Here is an 8,627-nt window from a genome sequence, read left to right on the forward strand (position 1 = left end):
TTTGCCATTGAGGAGTGACTTCTACAGCCAAAGATGTCAAAAACAAGTTTTCAAGCTGAAATATGCATTGATCAAATTGTGCATAACTTGCTGCATAAGCTATGCAGATCTGCATAAGGAGAAAAATCACTGTTCCAGAACCAACCGAAATGTGCATAAGGAGACTGCATAGCTTATGCACATTCTCGCCTCCCTTATGCACCTTCACGGAATTTTGCATAGCCTATGCACCAAGTCATGCAGTTTCGCATAAGTGAACCAAAATCAGCCGAAAACTGCATAAGGGACTGCATAACTTATGCAGTCCACTTATGCAGTCCCATAAAGAGTTCATTAATGAGTCGTGTAAGATTCCATCAGATAATTCCTCCTAGAACATACCATTTTAGGGCTCCATGTCAGAAAAATGCTATAAATAGTCTCATTTTCCCATTTTAGAGGGGAGAAAAAGGAGCAGAAAAGGAAAGGAGAAGAGAGGCAGAATTTGAAGAGTCACTTTCACCTTCCACACCATTTTCAACCAAGATTTGCAGATTTCTTTCTTCCCTTATATTTTTCTACATTTCTAGTGTTTAATTTCTTATTCCTTAGCTTAGATTAAAGCTTTATTTCCATTTAAACTCAATATATCTTGTAAGCATTATGGATAGTGAGTAGTTTTACTTTGATTCTGGAGTAAGGGTTGTAATATTTGAGATATTTTGTGGATTTTGATTGGGTAATCCATATTTTGTGGTCTTAATGAGTTTTATTCATTTCTTGTGTGCTTAATGACATGCTTAGTGTAGGATCCCATTAAGTAATGTTCTTAATCCATGGTTGAAGCACCGAAAGGAGAAGGCCTTGTGATAGATAATCAAGAAATTGGACTTAATTAACTTAGACCTAGAAATAGGCTAAGGATTAAGAGAATTCACAGATTAATTAAAGAACTTAATGGGTCTTAATTAACTCTAAGTCCACGAAAGTAGGATTAGATTGATTAAGACACTCTTAGTCTCACTCGAAAGGGAATTCAAAGGATTTAAGAATTAATCTCCTTAAAACCATTTAGTTTCATAAGATTGGATAACCAATTTAAAATCCCAAAATAGCTCGAATATGAAATCCCGAACTCCGGAATCGCCTTTTTACCATTGTTAATTTTCAATTGAATTTAATTGCTTGCCATTTTAGAATCTTGCCATAATTGAACTTGCTTATTTCAATTTGATGCAATTTTAGTTTAATTAATACATTGATGAATAGAATATTAATTTTGCACATATAGATTTCACATTCTCAATACCCATCAATTCATTACTTTAATTTCAAAAATACTTCGATTTAGTCAACTTTTATATCAAAAATTCAATCATTAACTCAACTCCTCGTGGGAACGATATCTTTACTGTATTACTTGTACGACCCGTGCACTTGCGGTTGGGCCACACCAAGTTTTTGGCGCCGTTGCCGGGGAGTTGTTTGTTTAAGATTGAATTCTTGATTATTTTAGTTGTTTATAGTTTTATTTTTGTTATCTTTTCATTTTGTGTTTGTTTGTTCTTTTTCAGGTACTTTTAATCTTTTATGAGAAGAGCTAAAAACACAAGTAACACATCCTTATTATTTGATCCTGAAATTGAGAAATTTTGTAAAGCCAACAAGAAAGAAACCAGAAAAAGGAAAGAAGCTTTGAGAGAAACTGAATTAGAAGCAGACATGGCTGATGAAAGAATTAGAATTGGTGTTGGTAATGCTGGAAATGATCGAAACAATGAAAATGAAGCCCAAGGGGAAGAAGTTGTTAATGCAAACGTGCCTAGGGGAAGTATGATGGATCATGCTTTTCCTCGTTTTGATGACTTGAGAGAAAGCATAGCAAGACCAAGAATCGATGCAAATAGCTACAAGATGGATTTTGGAGTTCTTCAAATGATTCAAAATTCTCAATTTGGAGGACATCCTTCTGAAAATCCACACACACACCTGAAGAAGTTTGCTATGATTTGCGACATGCAAAAACAACCTGGAGTGTCTGATGATGCAGCAAGATTGAAGCTATTCCCATTCTCTTTGAAAGATAGAGCATTGGATTGGCTTGATTCTTTACCTCACAACTCCATTACAAATTGGGAGCAACTCACTGATGCATTTCTTGCATAATATTTTCCACCTGGAAAAACTCAAGAACTGAGGAATCAAATGACAGCTTTCAGACCAAGAGAGGATGAAACTCTTTATGAGTCATGGATGAGATGGAAGGAATTAGAGAGACAATGCCCACATCATGCCATTCCGAAATGGATGATAAACCAGAATTTTTACACAAATGTCACTCCTGCAATTAGAGGGATTATTGATGCTCAAACAGGAGGAGAATTTATTATGAAGCATGAAGATGAAGCTTATGAGCTATTGGAGAAAATTGCAAAGAATACTCATCTTTGGAGTAGTCCAAGAGGACCAGCTCCAACTCAAAAAAGGCAAGCTGCTGGAATGTATGATCTTGATCCATTCAACATGATTAATGCAAAGTTTGATGCACTTACTAATGTTTTGGCTAAGAAGATGGAAGACTTGAGTATGTTGGTTAGTTCAACATCATCATCTGGAAGTTCACAACAAGTGGCTTATGCAGAAGGAACTACCAGCTGTGGAGTAGATTATGGAGAACAAGCTGCATATGTTAGTAATTATGGAAACAAGCAAATGGGGAATCCTTATTCTCAAACTTACAATCCAACTTGGAGGAATCATCCCAACTTTTCATGGGGAAATCAGCAAAGTCAAGTTCCAAATCAGAATTTTCAACCACAACAGCAGCAAGGAGTTCCATATCAGCAAAATAGGCAACCATTGCCTAATTTTCAGCAGAAAAATATGAATCCTCCTCCAAAACAGCAAGAACAAAGTTCCACCACAGAAGCTTTATTACAACAGATTCTTGCTAACCAAAATAAGCATGATGAGGAGATGAGAGAGATGAAAGCAAGGCTAGAACAGATGCGGACACATACAGAATCTTTGGAAAATCAGATTGCACAACAAGCATCTTCCTCAGGAACCAAGTCTTTTGGAAAACTACCAAGTCAACCAGAAAACCCAAGAGAGCAATGTCATGCCATTACACTGAGAAGTGGTAAAATAGTACATAATGAGAAGAGTGAAAAAAGTGAGAAGAGAGAAAATGAGGAAGATGTTGATGAAAAATGAAAAACAAGAGAGTGAAAAGAAAGAGAGTGCAAGAAAAGAGAAAGAAGAGAAATACATACCTCCAGAGCCTTACAAGCCACAGCTTCCCTTTCCACAGAGATTTCAAAAAGCCAAGCTTGATAAGCAATTTGGGAAGTTCTTAGAGGTTTTGAAGAAGCTATACATAAATGTGCCTTTTATTGATGCTCTTTCCCAAATGCCTTCTTATGCTAAGTTTCTAAAAGAAATTCTCTCAAATAAGTGGAGACTTGAAGATTATGAGACTGTAGCCTTAACTGAGGAATGCAGTGCTATCCTCCAAAGAAAACTTCCTCCAAAGCTCAAGGATCCAGGGAGTTTTTGAATTCCATGCCACATTGGGGAATCATGTTCTATAAAAGCTTTATGTGATTTAGGGGCTAGTGTAAGCCTTATGCCCCTCTCCATCTATGAGAAGCTCAACATGGGAGATCTTAAGCCAACCCACATTTCTCTTCAGTTAGCTGATAGATCAATTAAGTATCCTGAAGGGATTTTAGAGAATGTGCCTCTGAAGGTTGGGAAATTCTATATACCTGTTGACTTTGTCATCTTGGACATGGAAGAGGATTCTAATATCCCAATCATTTTGGGGAGGCCTTTCCTAGCTACAGCTGGTGCTTTGATTGACGTGAAAGGTGAGAAGCTTACTCTCAGAGTCGGAGAGGATCATTTAGTCTTCAATATTGGCAATGATAAGAAGAAGCAACATGAAGATGTAGACTCTTGTTTGAGAATTGATATAGTTGATGAGTTAGTAAAAGAGCACTTTAGAAAGAGCTATCTGAAGGCTTCTCTTGAAAGTTGTCTTATCCATGAAGGGAGTATCAATGATGAAAATCCAAAAGAGGCTGCATTTGCACAACATTTAAAGGGTAATCCACCTTGTCATATGGCATCAATCTTTCAACTTGAGCAAGTGGAGAAAAGTGAGGTCAAGTAACCATCTCTCAAAGAAAAAGATACACCAAAGGTTGTCAAGAAAGAAATGGTCGGATTTTTAGACAAAGCAACAAGGATCTTCTCATGTGATAGAAAGAAAATGAAGTATAGATTCATTGAAGCACCTATTGGAAACAGAGGCAATAAATTCCAATTCCAGCCACCATGAAAAATGACAAAAGTTCAGCTAAGGACTATAAATTAGCCTTCTTGGGAGGCATCCCAAGTCCTTTTATTTTTATTTTGCTGATTTACTTTTACTTTCATTACTTTTGTTTTTATCTTGAATCTCCCCAAATTCAATTTTTGACATTTGTTGAATTTTGTCCCTTGTAGATGTATTTCAATGGAGGAAGGTTGGTGAACTGCTGGGGAGTGACCCTTAACCTGAAATTATGTTCTTTAAATCTCCTACAAATTGATTGATTTTTGCTGCATAACCAGTGCAGGGTCTGCTACCTGGTTTATGCAGAGAGGAAAAATGAAATCTGCAGCAAGGAAAGGTCTGCAGCAGATGAATTATGTCCTTGGGTTGTTACCTGGTTTATGCAGAGCAAAAAAATAACATTCTGCAGCAAAGAGGTGTCTGCAGTAGATGGCTTACGTTCTTGGTGAGGTTGGGTGTTTAACTTTTAAGTAAATGTGCTTTTAATGTTAATATGGTGGTAAGTGAGCCATTTTTGCAATTATGAGCTTATTTGGGTTGTGGGATTTAAGGTGGAAATGCTGCATTTTTCTTGGCATGACTTGGGGAGTTCATCATTTGTGAATAGATACAACTTTATGTAGATTTTATTGAGTTTTAATGTGCTAAATGTTGATTTGCAGAATTTGAGTTAAAATGGCATGGGTCACAAATGCCTTTTATGCAGGATCCATCTTTTACAAGCTTGTGTGATGCATTTTTGATGAACTTTGTATATATTGATGTGTTTTTGATGAAAATTTCTCATGATTTATGCTTTATAGAATTACATTTCTTTATTTTAGGGTATTTTTCACAATTGCAAATCATGTTCCATTGCAATCTTAATCTTGTTGAATTGTGCATAAGCAACTGCATAGCTTATGCAATCCTGCATAACCACAATTTTTGCCATTTTGATCCCTGTTGCAAAGTGCATGAGAAGAGTGCATAGCTTATGCAACTCTGCATAGCCTAATTTTGTCAAATTTCATATCTTTCGAAACCTGCATAAGCAGAGTGCATGACTTATGCACATTTGCATAACTTCAAATTCTTCATTTTCTCTCTCTGCCGAAGTCTGCATAAGCAGAGTGCATAACTTATGCACTTCTGCATAACCAGAAACTCCAAAAATTCAAACCTGCCGAGGGGTGCATAAGCAGAGTGCATGACTTATGCACTTCTGCATGACCAGAAATCCGAAAATTCCAAACTTGCCGAGAGGTGCATAAGCAGAGTGCATAGCTTATGCACTTCTGCATGACCTCACACTCTGAATCTCAAAACCCACCGAAGAGTGCATAAGCAGAGTGCATAGCTTATGCACAACTGCATAACCACCAACCCCAAACACCAAAAGCTGCCGAGACCTGCATAAGCAGAGTGCATAACCTATGCACTTCTGCATAACCACCTTCCACAAAAATCAGAACCCACCGAAACATGCATAAGCAGAGTGCATGACTTATGCACAACTGCATAACCACATTTTCCAAACACCAAAACCCACCGAGAGGTGCATAAGGAAGGTGCATGATTTATGCACAACTGCATGACCACCAACCCAAGATTTCAAAACTTGCCGAACAGTGCATAAGGATAGTGCATGACTTATGCACTTATGCATGAGCTATTTCTCTGAAGTTTAAATCATTCTGAAACATGTATAAAAGAGTGCACAGGTTATGCATAAATCACTTTTCACTTATGCAGTTTCTACACAAACCCGATTCAAATCAAATTTCTTTTCGGCAATTTTCTCTTCCCTCCTCCACCTCCCGATATCCCTGCTCACCCCTTTTCCTCTCACGATCCTCATTCCCGCATAACCCTTCCCCTTCCCTTCTTCTCCACTCGTATTTCCACCTCTTAAACCCTAATCTCTTCGTGCATATTTTCTTTTCCCCTCATCTCTCCCATCTTCTCCATCGGCAATGGAGTCGCCTCCCCATTCCTGTCCAGCTTCTCCTCTCGAGGTCTCGCTATTGTCAACGATACCTCCCAATCTCGATTCCCCTCAACAAGCGACACCCCCACCACCTCCCACAACCACGTACAAACGAAAAATCCGGTCGAAATCTGTGCGACCCATGTCCTTTGCACCTCCTCTTTCCAAACGCAAAGAACCACCCACCCCATTGTCGGAACCACCACCCAAAAAGCCAAAAACTCCAGCCTCCACACCCTCTTCCAGCAAAAAGCCAATTTCAGTAGCTTCACAGGTATCAAAGCTACCTTGGCCTCTTCCTGATACAATTCAAAAGGCAGCTTTTAAGAGACTCAAGGATGGGAGGGTATAACCCACTAGGTATATTTCTGCCGATTCTCTACAATCTCTTGGTTTATTTGACAATGTAGTTGCATATCTTGATGGTATGGGTTGGATGGAATTTGTGCATAAGCAGGAGATAGTTTATCCAACTCTAGTTTTGGAGTTTATTTCTTCATTCTCTGCTACCCTCAAATTGCATGATGTAGACCATAACCCAATTATGAAATTTAGATGTTTAGGGCAAAATAGAGAGCTGTCATTGGACCAATTTCATACCATTTTTGGTTTTGCAATTGATGGGTTATTTCGAGTGCCACATACTGGAGTAGAGGTAGCAAACAAGGGTATTTGGAATGCTGCACAATTCTGGAGAATCATCACAAACCAACCTCAGACTTTCTCTGCTGGCAGATCAAAAACTTCTCAAATCTTTGACCCTGCACTTAGGTTTATTCATAGACTGATTGCTAGCACTATTTTGGGCAGAGGGACTAGTTCTGGTGCTGTGGGGAAATCTGAATTATTCATGTTATGGTGTGCTTTTCATAAGGTCAAGGTTTCTCCTGGTTATTTCTTTTGTGAGCATGTGTTGCATACTGCCACCAAATCCATAGGTGACATTGTCTTGGGTGGGCTCATAACTGTCATAGCCAAACATTTTGGTTTTAATCCTGAAGAGCACCTAATACCAGCACTTGTGGACACCTTATATTTTGATGCTGCACACCTATCTAAAACAGGGTTCAGTTTGCCACATTCTGATATTGCACAACCTGCAGAAGAAACTGAGCCCATTGCACAACCAGAAGCCCAACCTTTCCCATCAGTCCCATAGCACTCTACTAAAACTACCCCACCCCCTCAGCCTGCACAGGACACCCAAAGACCTCTGCTCGCACCATACCTCCCTCTGGTGAACCTTCCTCATCCACAGCCCCTCCTGCATTCAACACTAAAGCCTTATTCACCTATCTTGAAAGGCTTAGTGATGATATATACTTTGTGGATAAGAAGCTTGACACTGGTCTTGATACACTCAAGGATCGTCATGATCACCTATTTGACCTTGTCATGGAAACCAGGGATAAGCAGAAAGAATTGAAGGAGATGGTGAAGCAACTCATGATCTTTCTGGGCATGCCACCCCCACCTCCATCACCTCCTCCAGCACCATCATTTCGACAGCAGGCAGCAGCCACCAGCCCCTTAGCAACATCCTTGGACAAGGGCAAAACAATAGAACTAGATTAGTTTTTGTTTTACTTTTGTTCCAACTTGTAGGACTTTTCCTTTGTAAATATGTTCAAACATTTATAGTTTGTTTTGAATTATGTTTGTTTGTTTTGAATTAGTTTGTTTTAAATTCTGTTTTTCTTGAAGTTTCATTGGATAACTATTACATTAGTTTTCTTTGATTTTCATTGCACTTATTGCCCTTCTGTACATATTTGCCCATACTCTGTATATATTTCAATGCTTCTACTATTGGTTGTACATTTCCCCTTGCTAATCATCATGCAGCAGCTTTTGTATACACTGCACAGGCTATGAATTTCCTTATGCAGATATTTTGCACAGCCTGTGTAACCCTTTCTGCTACTTATGCATAACTGCACAGGCTGTATTCCCCTTATGTAAATGTCCTGCATAGCCTATGCAACCCATATTGCCACTCATGCAGAACCGCACGGCTTATGCACCCTACTTATGCATTTGATCTGGATAGCATTTTACTCTGCATAACCTGTGCAGCTTCTTATGCATCCCTTTATATCTTGAATTCTCCTCTCCTCCATACCAGGTAACTCTTTCTTTTTACTCTTAATTTTCACAATTACTGGTAAATATTACTTGCTTTGAGTTTTGGTTATCTACTACTTGAGACATTGAGGACAATGTCCAATTTTGAGTTTGGGGGTGCACATTTTGATTTTTGGCTTTATTTTTCACATTTTGAGTATAGGAGCATCTCATCCCATTCCATTTACATATATTGTAAATATTTTACATATA

General features: G+C 38.5%; 1 non-coding gene across 1 annotated transcript; it reads right to left on the reverse strand.

Moving 5' to 3' along the window:
- Positions 1-2,169: 2,169 nt before the first annotated feature.
- LOC131179622 (small nucleolar RNA R71) lies at positions 2,170-2,276 on the reverse strand. Its single transcript, XR_009148513.1, has one exon. It is a non-coding gene; the product is annotated as a small nucleolar RNA R71 (small nucleolar RNA).
- Positions 2,277-8,627: the final 6,351 nt, after the last annotated feature.

Source organism: Hevea brasiliensis, chromosome 4 (genome assembly GCF_030052815.1).
Source record: "Hevea brasiliensis isolate MT/VB/25A 57/8 chromosome 4, ASM3005281v1, whole genome shotgun sequence".
NCBI lineage: Eukaryota > Viridiplantae > Streptophyta > Magnoliopsida > Malpighiales > Euphorbiaceae > Hevea > Hevea brasiliensis.